The 12,020-nt window shown below is 40.5% G+C and overlaps 1 protein-coding gene and 1 pseudogene across 4 annotated transcripts in view; one reads left to right on the top strand and one right to left on the bottom strand.

Moving 5' to 3' along the window:
* LOC140186350 (astrotactin-2-like) overlaps positions 1-12,020 on the top strand; it is a 1,795,681-nt gene that overhangs the window by 1,090,534 nt on the left and 693,127 nt on the right. The window lies entirely within an intron of this gene.
* On the bottom strand, positions 7,265-7,780 carry LOC140186352 (large ribosomal subunit protein uL5-like; annotated as a pseudogene).

The raw sequence follows: 12,020 nt of genomic DNA, 5'->3' as shown, positions 1-12,020 counted from the left end.
GAGGACCTTTACAGCAGCAGTTGCATAAAAAAGGCCTGGAAGAACATCGGGGACACCAGTCACCCCAAGCATAAACTGTTAGAGTTGCTTCCACCTGGCAAACGATACCACAGCATTAAAGCCAGGACCAACAGGCTACAGGACATCTTCTTTCTACAAGCCATTAGACTTATAAATTCACATGTCTGTACATTGCGACAAAGTCATAGCTCAAAGATTTTTACTCCTTTACGTTCTGGAAGGGATGTAAGGTTTCAATAAATTCAAATTCAAATATATATTTTTCACTGTCATTGCCGTCTTTTTGCTTTTTGCACTGGCTTTTTATGAACATAAACTTACTTCAAGGGAATTGTAATTTCCAGCAGCAAGAGGAAGGGCAAAGGTAAGAGAGACTGTGTATTTGTTTGGTCCTGTAGGCTGCCACTGACTACACCAAAACCACTGTTCAGCTGTCAATGTCATTTACATTCAAACTCCATATCAAGGAAGAGGAAGCAGAGCCACAGACAGTAAGTTAGTTGTGATTGATTGAATCGTTTCCAGCATCTCCAATTTCTGTGCAAGATGCCTTATAGCATCCAAATAATAAGCCTTGGGAGATTCCTAGGAACAAATCTGATATAAAACATAGGTGAGGACCAAGATCTGCAGAGACAGAACTGCAAGAGCAAAGGGAGATAACTGCATGGTATCTGTTAATATCCTGGAACTCTTCGCTCTTGGACAACATTCCTCATTTTCATGATTTACTTGCCAGCCTGTAGTGGGTGAATACCCTGATGGTTCAGAGGTCCGTTGCTCAGGCTGATCTGCAAAGCGTTGTGGGGAGAGCCTCACCAATTCTCCATTGCAGCAAAACCTCTGGACCCACAGGAAGATCAGAAAGAATTGTGTTCAGTGACATAATGTCTTCATGCAGTAAAATGCATATATTTGTGTGTGTGAAGACAATTCCAGAGAACTCAAGGGTATAAGAAAATTAACAGTGTCTCCATTTTACCCAATAAAACTGATGGATTGTTCCGCCGTGCATAAGTTTTCCAAAACTATATGCATAATGGTTTCATGGAAAGAGGAATGTTACCCAAGATCGCCATTAAAGTCCACACCAGTATTTATTATGTCTGGCATGCTTTTATTCAAGGCTAATTAAAAAGCATTGGTTCCTATTATCTCTTTTGATTTAAATAAAGAAGGAAAACTGAATTGCTCCCTTACCTTGATCTCTATTAGCAAAAAAAACATATGTTATTGTAATAGGTCCAATCAAATGTCAAAAAAATGTGTAACAGATTACTTTATGGTGATAGAACGTTCATCTCTTTCTTCATTGGGAACTCTTAACCAGTCCTGGCTGTGGACTGAGTATCTGTTCTTTACTTAATGTGAGGGAGGGCCTTTTATCATCTGATCATCCAGACACTGTGAGATTAACTGTTCTGTTGCAATTATGCTTGGGTGAGTAGAACACTTCTATAAATTACTTGAAGATGAAGAACGTTATTCAGATTTTATTAAAGATGGTGACTGTGACAAAGGAAAATATGTGTTCTGGTGGCTGAGGAGGTTTTTTTTCTAACATCCTCTTACAAATTTGGAACTGGGTAGTATAGAATTCTGAGTTAAGAAGTTACAGCTTCTAACTGGTGACTTGGACTGATGACCTGGAATAACGCACTAGTATTGTAATGAAGAGACCCTAACAGTAAATAAGTACCAGGGTATCAGCTGCCAGATATCTTTCCATCTGGTTCAATCACACCAAATGACAGAGGAGAGTACAAAAGATGGCTGAGCTCCTAGAATATCCTTCAGGATCAATGAGGATTTGCTTCTACGCCAGCGCTGTGGGTTCTGAAGTGACAAGATGGACCCAATATGAGACATACTGTACATCTATCATCACATGTAGGCCAGGAGTTGTTTGGTATGCAGATAAATAGTGTGGGAGCTAGTATGACCTTCCACCGCTTAAACTCTCTTCTCTCTAGGAAAATATTCAAAGTTTGCAATGTCATTCTAAAAGCTCCTCTTCACCTCATTTCTTACCGTGGGAAACCATTATAACTTCAGATTCTGGAATCTGAAACAAGACAGAAATATTGGAAGAACTCAGCCCATCAACCTGCATCCTTAGAAGGAGAAAGTAACGCAAGTCTTGGGTCAGGGACCCTTCCACAGAAGTGGGAAAAGGATGGAGAGATGTCATTTTTCAAAGCAGGGAGAATTGGGAGCTATGAAGTGAAAGACAAAAGACTATATGGAGATAGGTTAAGTCAGATGAGGTGATATGTGCACTGGACTGACTTTAACCAGGTGTCTCTTTGAGGGTGTGGGGCCATTGCATTTTTTCAAAGATATATTAAAAACATCCCTGAATCTTTTCCCCTATCACCAACTCATCTTCTCCTATGATGGAGATTAGCATGTGAGTCTATTTCAGGAATTGGATGTTGGGCAAGCATCTGACATGACCTGCTCAACAAAGTAACTGAATGCCATTCAAGTATTTGTGCAGAAAGGTGGGAATAGCAGTGGGTACTGATGCTGCTATCTACCCGAATAGTAGATTTGGAGCATTTAGCAGAATCAGAATTTGTTTGCTGGTCCAGTGTGTCGAAGTGCCTGCCGCAGGAAGTCCAAGTCACAGAAAGATATAGGTGGGTCGAGAACACTGCAGCCCAGTAGACTGTGTGTTATGTGCCACCCATGAGAGCTTACTTTACAAACAACCTCTTTCTCAGATGGTTAAAATCTGTGCTGGTAGACTGAAGGCATTTGTGAATTTCATCAATGATGGCTGCATTTGTTGAGAAATGGTTCCAAGATATGGGAAGTAATCAGTGTTATCCAGATCTTGTTGTGGATCTTTAACTTTGGAGGACAGTGATGTACAATGATATGTTTGTGGCTATTTAGTTTAAGACTCAATCTCTCTTCTGCTTCATTAACTTGAAGTTAACCAGAAAATCTGCACGCACAAGCACTGTCTGCACACAGCAGCTTGAAGTGTCAATGAAAGTTAAAAGTTCTGCCTTACGACTTGAGCAGATGACAAGAAAAGTTATTCAGTGCTGTGAAGACTTATTGCAGCAAGATGGTTGTTGCTAAACAAGTACTAGAGTTTAAGATGCCCATTGTCTTCCCAATTGACAGTTGGGGAATATAGCTTACTATTTTTAGCCCTGATGAACTAAGGCAGATTTCTAATCAGTTGCCATTCAGAGGAAACGTTGAACTAAGGTCTTTTCTGCTTATCTAGATGCATGTAAAATATTCCATGACACTATTCAAAGAAGAGTGGGATGCTATCTCTTATTTTTCCGCTCAACACCACCAAGTTCAAATTGATTTTTTGCTGTTTATGGGATTCATGCAAGTTTCTTGCATTGGTTGGACTTCAGTTGATTATGAGGCAGTTTGGTGCACAGTCAGGGCTACAATGATGTGTGACAGAAAAGCAAGTGTCTTTATTCTTTACAAATTACACAAAAAATAATTATTTCACTGTGCAGTATTACTATCCGACTTCAAAACAGAGAAGTTTGAGACAGAGAGATTGTTGTAGCGTGGATGAAATCAACGGAGAGACAGAGTCACTGGTAGATGCAAAGCAGCTTCTTTATTCAACACAACAAGGTACAGCAGGCATCATATGGATGGAGACGCCTTTGGTGGAAGGGTCTGCTAGCCCAGTGTGGGCTCGATATTTATATGCTAAACACATAAGGCAGTCGCTACTTACAAAGTTATAGACAATGCTTCCTTTTGAAGCAGCATACAAAACATCACACCTTCTGACTTCATCCTTTCCTCCTAACACCAACACGTCTGGATTGATACAACCACAATACATTTATTTGGTATTTTACATGCTAACATAGAGGACAATTAATATTATAAGGTATAGATTATACTGTCTTTGAAACTACCTGTAAACTTCACACTTCCATCCGCAGCATCTGGCTAGTATCCCGATATTCAGAGCTTTTAGGAAATGCATTGTTGTGAACTCAATCCACAGTACTTTGTCAAACAGAAGGCTGGTGGCCAGAGTCATTTAAGTGTAAATGAATCATCTACCCAAAAACTCACTCTAGCAAGATGATAGAGTATGTTCTGTTCATGTGGAAAACATGATCATCAGCATAAATGTATTGCTTTCAATATCTAAGCACATAAATATTACATAGGTGTTTCTTTTAGATTATATTGAAGCTGAAGGATGTAGGAGAGGTGTTCAAGATTAAGTTTCCATGCAATTTACTCAGATTGGTGAAACTAGTACAACAAATGGAGACACAGACTAAAGATGCTGGAATCTGAAGGGGAAGAAAAACGAACAAATTGCTGGAGAAGTTCAGCGGATCAGAAAGTATTTGTGGAAGAAATGGATGGCCAACATTTTGGATCAAGACCCTTCATTTGGGCCCAAAATGTCAACTGTGCATTTCCCTCCTCAGATGTGTCATGTCCCACCATTGATGGTAATGTTGAGCATGATACGAAACGGGAAATTAGAAACACCTTCAGCAAAGATTTTAACAACTGTGATGGTGACTTCAATCTATATGTAGATTGGAATTACCATATTAGCAATCAAGCTATGTTAAATGATGTACAATGAATGAGAAAGAGTTTATTAATTATCTGGTAGATAATGACCATTTCAGGAAAGTGTGATTATAATGCTCAAACATACGATGAATGATGAAGGTATCTTCCCAATAATAATAGGATTGTATAGCATCAGCATGGATTTATGAAAGTGTTGACAAACCTATTACAGTATACAAAGTTCAAAGTATATTTATTATCATAGCATGTAAATGTTATACAACCTTGAGATGTGTCTCCTTACAGGCAGCCACAAGCCCTGAAACCCAAAAGAACCCATTAAAAAACAAACACCCAATGTGCAGAGAGAGAAAATAAAACACAAATCGTGCAAATAATAAAAGCAAGCAACAGCATGCAGAATGAAAGTGAGGCCATAGACACGAAGCCTGGAGCAGACAGAGCAGGCCCACAGCCTCAGTCTCAGTTTATCACACAGCAGAGCAAAACGTCACGGAGCTCACAAACACGAAGCCCCGGGCAGCTGGAGCAGGCCCACAGCGTCAGCCTTAATGCAACAAAGAGCGGAGCAAACATCGCAGAGCTGCAAGCAGAACAAGCCCAACCCTCATCTCCGGTCCCAATACCCTGCCTTTTCAATCCGACCGGCCTGGTATTTAAATCGTCCAAACAACGGGTCATTCCTCACTCTAAGATCCGGCTCCCTGTCGCATCGATACACTTTGGGACTAGATCCGGACGTCATGTTCTGGCCCGTACATGACCTTTCCAAATCAGCCCTGCATTTAGATTGATTGGACCTCACTCTCAGTTTAGGTGGATGGGCTCCAAAACTCCTCCGCTTCAACTTTTCTCCACTTTGCACACCCCGACCAAATCTCAACCATGTCTCGTCCTCTTCTCCTCGAACATGCCTTGACCTCACTCCGACTTTGCATTGCACCCACACATCTCCATCTTCGAATCAGCCTCGCCTTCACTCACCTCTTCATTGTTTATGGTGAACGTCTATTAATTTTTTACAGAAAAAGTGTTATTAATAAAATATTTTGTTTTATTTCTTGCTTTGGGAACTGCCAGTAAGTTATCGCTCATCTTCAGAAGCGCCATCTTAAAGCATCTTGGAGCTGTAACCAGTGTGAAAAAACTTAAGGATAATGCAATAGATGTGGTACATTTGGGTTTTGATAAAGTGTCTCATGGGTGGTTATGAAACTGAATCAGAACACCTCAAAATCGGAGTAATACAGTGGCATAGATTGTGATTTGGATAATAAACCGAAAGCAGGAAATGAGATTCAATGAGTCATTTTCAGTTTGTAAGTTTGACAGTAATAGATGTGCCAGTGATCACCACAGGCAAACCAACTGTCTACAGCTCAATCGATGATAAGGATATGTCATTTTTGATATATCCAGATTTTCTGATGATAGGAGGCTGGGTGGTGATGGGGCTTGTGAGAAGGATACAGAGAAGCTTCAGGGAGAGTGAATGTGTATGCACATTGCAGATGGAATATAATGTGGAAAAATGTGAAGTGATCCCCTTTGGTTGAAAAATTGGAAAAGGAGCAGATTTCTTTCAATAGTGGGACATTTGCAAGTCTTTGTTGGGACCCAGGGAACATGAATTATTAAAATTTTACAAGCAGGTTCAGCAAGTAATTAGGAAAGCAAATAGTATGTTGGCCTTTATTGCAAAAGGATTTGCATGCAAGAGTCTAATTGCAATTATATATGCCCCAGGCAATTATTATGCCCAAACCTCATCTCCTAATCTAAGGAAGGATATACAGTACTTTACTTTAATTGAAGGAAATACAACAAAGAATTACAAGCTTGTTTCTTGTAGTAGGGATTTGTTTCTCTTTTGAGCAGAGGTTAGCAGACAGAGTTTATACCCTATGGAGATTAGAAGAATGAGGTGATCTCATTGAAGCATACCAATTTTTCATTGGGTTGGCAGGCTGTATTCCCGGAGTCACAGTCCCAAAATAAAGAATCAGTCATTCAGGACTGTGGTAAGAAGGGATTTCTTCACCCAGAAGCTTGTGAATCTGTAGAATTGTGTACCAACAGGGTTGTGAAGCTCATTTGTCTAATATATTCAGTACGCATTAATAACCTCATCGATGATAAGATCATCAAGTGAGTGCGATTTTATAGCAAGTGAAATTAAAATAACAAGTCAGCCACAATCCCATTGAATGGTGGACTGAGAGGGGCGAAATGCTCTACTCCTGATTGTAAGATGCATCTTTATTATTGACTCATGTTTTGGTTTTAATCATTCAACACTTAATATAGTTTTGCATTGCTGTGTGGAGACTATCTTGTACATTTAAAAGTCATGCAGTATGTATTTGACAAAAGTATTCTGCTCCACTGCCCTCTTTTGCATTGCTAGATCAGACATTGCCATACAAGGTGTAACTAAGGGAACCACTTATACTGGGGATAATATTATAAAAGATTATATTTTTCCCTCAGCCACATTGAACCAATGGATGAGAGTAGGGGAAGACAATTATGGCTGCATACCTTTAAATATTTAAAGGTCCATGGAGAAAAAGTATAGGAGTGGATCTGATTGAATACCTGATCACAGGTACAATGGACCAAATGATCCCATTTTTTTTAACAGTTAGTTTATCTCTACTGCAGGTTTCACACACTCTTCAAATTATTTTTCAGGCAGGAGGATACCATTGTACTTCTGCTGAAATCACCTCATCGTTTTATCTTTGGTAATTTTATGCTTTGCACCAATGCATCCTCTGACATTTTTTTTATCAGAAGTTACGAGGCCATCCCATGACCACATAGAAGTCCAAACCGTGAATTCGAATGCTTTGGTGCTTACATCAATGTGTTCCTGGATCCAAAAGCCGAAGTTCTCCACGTTACCAAAGATGTTCTTCCTCAATTCATACTCCTGCACCTTCAGACCCTTCTCTAAAATTTCTTCAGCTTTGGCCCCACGAATCATGCAGTAAGCAGCAATCATCTTGTTTTCCCAAATGCCGAAGAACTGCACCGTGTAGCAAGCTTTTGAAAACACTGGGGTCTGGCCAGTGTGTCTTTCCAGTTCTTTAGCAGCTCTGGTGAGTCTATCACCAGATTCACCAACGCAAATGTTCAGGCATAGTTTCCTAATATGGAGTTCACGCAAACGGTTTTCCTTCTTTTCCATCACCATTGCTGAAGGACCTCAGCTGCTGTCATTTCCTGATGTTACACCTTCAAACAAGCTTTGCTATACGCAGCTGGCATTGCACTGAAAAAGCTTTAATAAATATCCTAATTTGCATTTCAAAGTGAAGTCATCCACAAAGCTGCTCAATTAACACAAATTAACTTATCAAGGTTTTGTCTTTTTTATATAAGAACATCCTTTTTAGTACTTCCTTTTTGTAAGTAAACTGTCAGCTTTAGGATCCCAGGTTATTATGGTCTCTGTTCCTCAGTTCCCCTGAGGGTGCATAGTTGTTGAACTCTAGTAACCTAGTAAAGAACTGTGAGTAATTTTATGAGCAGGTGTAATCCTTATTTTAATCCCCTCCTCAGGTACAGGCTGACTTATATTTCCCTAATTAGTATGGTCCCAAATGTAAATAGACATTAACAGCTGCATAGAATTGCACCACTATGAAAGATATTGCTGTACACATGAGCCTCTTATATTAGCTTGTTAACTGTTGCTACACGCTGGGTATTACTGATTCTCAGAGCACTAGTCAGCTTCCATGGATAAGCCCTCAATTTCTATATATGCAGTACCTGTGCTTATTAAAATAGCATTTGAGACAAGAATAACATCCAAGTAGCATTTGTGGAGTGGCCAATCAGCGATTGGAAGTTTAAGAAGATGTAGCCTATACAAGATTGCCAGTTCAGTACATAAGGCATCGATTTGCAGCAGTTTGGTGTTTGAACAGTAGCCAATCAGCAATTGGGATTGATTAGGAAGAACAAATAAAAATAAGGCAGGGGCAAACAGAGCAGCCATTGTTGGAGTGGACAGTGTTAGAGTGGTTATTTGAGCCTTTAGGTCTTTGAGGCTTCAGGGTGGAGAGGCTTGAGTGAGAGAACATGAAAAATCTGTAGGTAGGTCTTTTTCCTGAGTTTATTTATTGTTTCTATCTTTATATTTGCACAGCTAGAATGGTAGGGATGGCAGGCAGGAAAGCTGAATGCTCCTCCTCTGGGATGTGTGAAGGCAAGGAAATCTCCAGTGACCATGACAACTCCACCTACAAGGAGATCATCCAGCTGCAGCTTCTAACACTCTGCGTTAGGAAGTTAGAGCTGGAACTGGATGAACTCCAGATCATTTGGGAGGCTGAGGGGGTGTTAGATAAGACATATAGAAAGGTAGTTACACCCAAAGTGCAGAACACAGGAGACTGGAAGGGGAAAGTGGTTAAACAGCCAATGAAGAGTACCCCTGCGGCCAACCCCCTCAGCAACAGGTAGACCTCTTTCGATACTGTTGGGGGAGATGACCAAGCAGAGGAAAGTCACAGCAATCAGGTCTCTGGCACTGAGTCTGACTCAGAAGGGAAGGAGGGAGAAGAGGCAAGCTGTGGTGATTGGGTAAGGGGAACAGAAAGGAGGTTCTGTGGACGAGAACGAGATTCCTGAATGGTATGTTGCCTCCCAGGTGCCAGGGCTCAGGATATCTCAGATCAAGTCCTCCGCATGCTTTAGTGGGAGGGTGAGCAGCCAGAGGTCATGGTCCGTATAGATACCATTGATATTTATGTAGGAAGAGTGATGAGTTTCTGCAAAGTGAGTTCAGGGTGCTAGGTGCCAAGTTAAAGGACAGCGCCTCCAGGGTTGTGATCTCAGAATTGCTACACATGCCACGTACTAGTGAGGCCAGAAATTGGAAGATTATACAGTTCACTACATGGCTAAAGAGATGGTGTAGGAAAGAGGGTGTAATATTTTTGGATTATTGGCTCTCTTTCAGGGAAGTTATGATATGTGCAGAAGGGACAGTTTTCACCTGAACTGGAGGGGTACTAATATCCTATGGGAAGGGTTTGCTAGTGCTGCACAGGGGTAGGATCCAGACTTCCAGAACAGGTAGTTGAGAGATTGTGGAGCCAGATGTTGTTAAGACCTCAGACAAAGTCAGGAATCAAAAGGTTGAGCATGGTGCGACCAGTGTCCTGAGCTGTGTACATTTCAATGCAAGAAGTATTGTAAGAAAGGCAAATGAGCTCAGGGCATGGACCAACACATAGAATTGTGATATTGTAGCCATTAGTGAGATTTGGTTGCAGGAGGGGCAGGATTGTTAGCTCAATATTGCCAGGTTCTGTTGTTTTAGATGCAACAGAACAGGAGGGATTAAAGGAGGAGTAGTGACATTACTAGTCAGGGAAATGTCATGGCAGTACTCAGTCAGGACAGACTGGAGAACTCATTTGGTGAGGTGTTATGGCTGGAACTGAGGAATAAGAAAGGTATAACCATGTTAATGGGGTTATATTACAGACCACGCAAAAGTCTGCAGGATTTAGAGGAGTTATTTTGTAGGGAGATCACAGACTGCTGCAAGAAACATAAGGTTGTTATAGTACCTTATTTTAACTTTCCACGTATTGATTGGGACTCCCATACTGTAAAAGTCTAGATGGGATAGAGTTTGTCAAATGTGTTCAGGAAAAATTTCTTAATCGGTATGTAGAAGACCCAAAGAGATAGTGTGTACTATTAGAGAATGTGACAGGGCAGGTGACAAAAGTCTGTGTAGGGGAACACATTGCATCTAGTGATCAAAACGCCATAACTTCAAAGTAAATATGGAGAAAGGTAGGTCCAGTTAGCCGGATGAGATTCTTTATTGGATAAATGTCCATTTTGATGGTATCAGAAAGGCTCTGGCAAGTGTGGATTGGGACAGGCTGTTTTCTGGCAAAGGTATACTTGGTAAGTGGGAGGCCTTCAAAAGTGAAATTTTGAAAGTAAAATGCTTAGATGTGCCTGTCAGAATAAAAGATGAAGATAATAGGTTTAGGGAATCTTGGTTTTCAAGCGATATCGAGGCTCTGGTTTAAGGGAAAAAAAGGGAGGGTATCGTAGGTATAAGCAGATAGGAATAAATGAGGTACTTACGGAGTATAAGAAATGTAAGAGAACACTTAAGAAAGAAATCAGGAGGGCTAAAAGAAGGCAAGAGGTTGTCCTAGCAGAAAAGGTGAAGGAAAATCCTAAGGAATCTACAGATATGTTCATAGCACAAGGATTGCTAGGGTCAAAATTGTGTGAGTTTCTGCATCTTGGTCAGACCAACCAGGGTGGGGCACAGAGGAGTGCTGTAGAAGAAATACAGGTCCATAATTCATTAAAAGTGGACGTACAGGTAGATAGGACTATAAAGAAAGCTTTGGCGCATTGGCTTTCATAAATTGAAGTATTGAGTACAGGATGTTATTTTCTGGTTGTATAAGACGTTGGTGAGGACTAATTTGGAGTATTGTGTGCAGTTTTGGTCACCTTCCTCCAGAAAAGATGTAAATAAGGTTGAAAAAGTACAGAGAAAGTTTATAACAACATTGCCGGTACTGGAGGACCTGAGTTATAAGGAAAGACTGAATAGGTTAGTACTTTATTCCTTGGAATGCAGAAGATTGAGGAGGAGATTTGATAGGGGTATACAAAATTATGAGGGATAAATGCAGGCAGGTTTTTTCCACTGAGGTTGGGTGGGACTACAACTAGAGGTCATGGGTTAAGGGTGAAAGGTGAGAAGTTTAAGATAAACATAAGGAGAAACTTCTTCACGTAGAGGGTCACGGGAGTGTGGAGCAACCTGCCAGCACAAGTGGTTCATGCAAGCTTGATTTCAACGTTTAAGAGAACGCTTAAGGGTTAGGTACATGGGTGCTAGGGGTATGGAGGGCTGTGATCTCAGTGCAGGTCGACGGGAGTAGGCAGTTAAATGGTTCAGCATGGACTGTATGGCCAATGGGCCATTTCTGGGTGGTACCTTCCAATAACTTTATGACACAGTAAAATTCTCTATTGAATTTTTCCCAACTTCTTACCTTGGCTCTCAGTAAAAGAACAATTTTGTCAAATTCATATGCATTTTAAATATCTGAGACAGCAGAAATACACCAGTGCCAAATGCATGAATGAGATTGAAGAGAGTTTAACTCTTGGAATTGGTTTAACATTTTTACAAGTACCAAGAAACAGTGAAACACTTGTCTTGCATATTATTCATACAGATCAATTCATCACACAGTGCATTGAAGTAGTACAATGTAAAACAATAACAAAATGCATAATAAAATGTACCAGCTACAAAGTAAGTGCAGTGCCAGTAGACATTTAGGTGTAAGATCAGAACAAGATAGATTGTGAAATTAAAAGTCCATATTATCGTCCGAGGGATCCATTCACATGACTTATAACAACTGAAC

Source organism: Mobula birostris, chromosome 22 (genome assembly GCF_030028105.1).
Source record: "Mobula birostris isolate sMobBir1 chromosome 22, sMobBir1.hap1, whole genome shotgun sequence".
NCBI classification, from domain to species: Eukaryota; Metazoa; Chordata; class Chondrichthyes; order Myliobatiformes; family Myliobatidae; genus Mobula; species Mobula birostris.
Note: the sequence above shows the minus strand (reverse complement) of the source record. Positions and strands in the feature narration are given on the sequence as shown.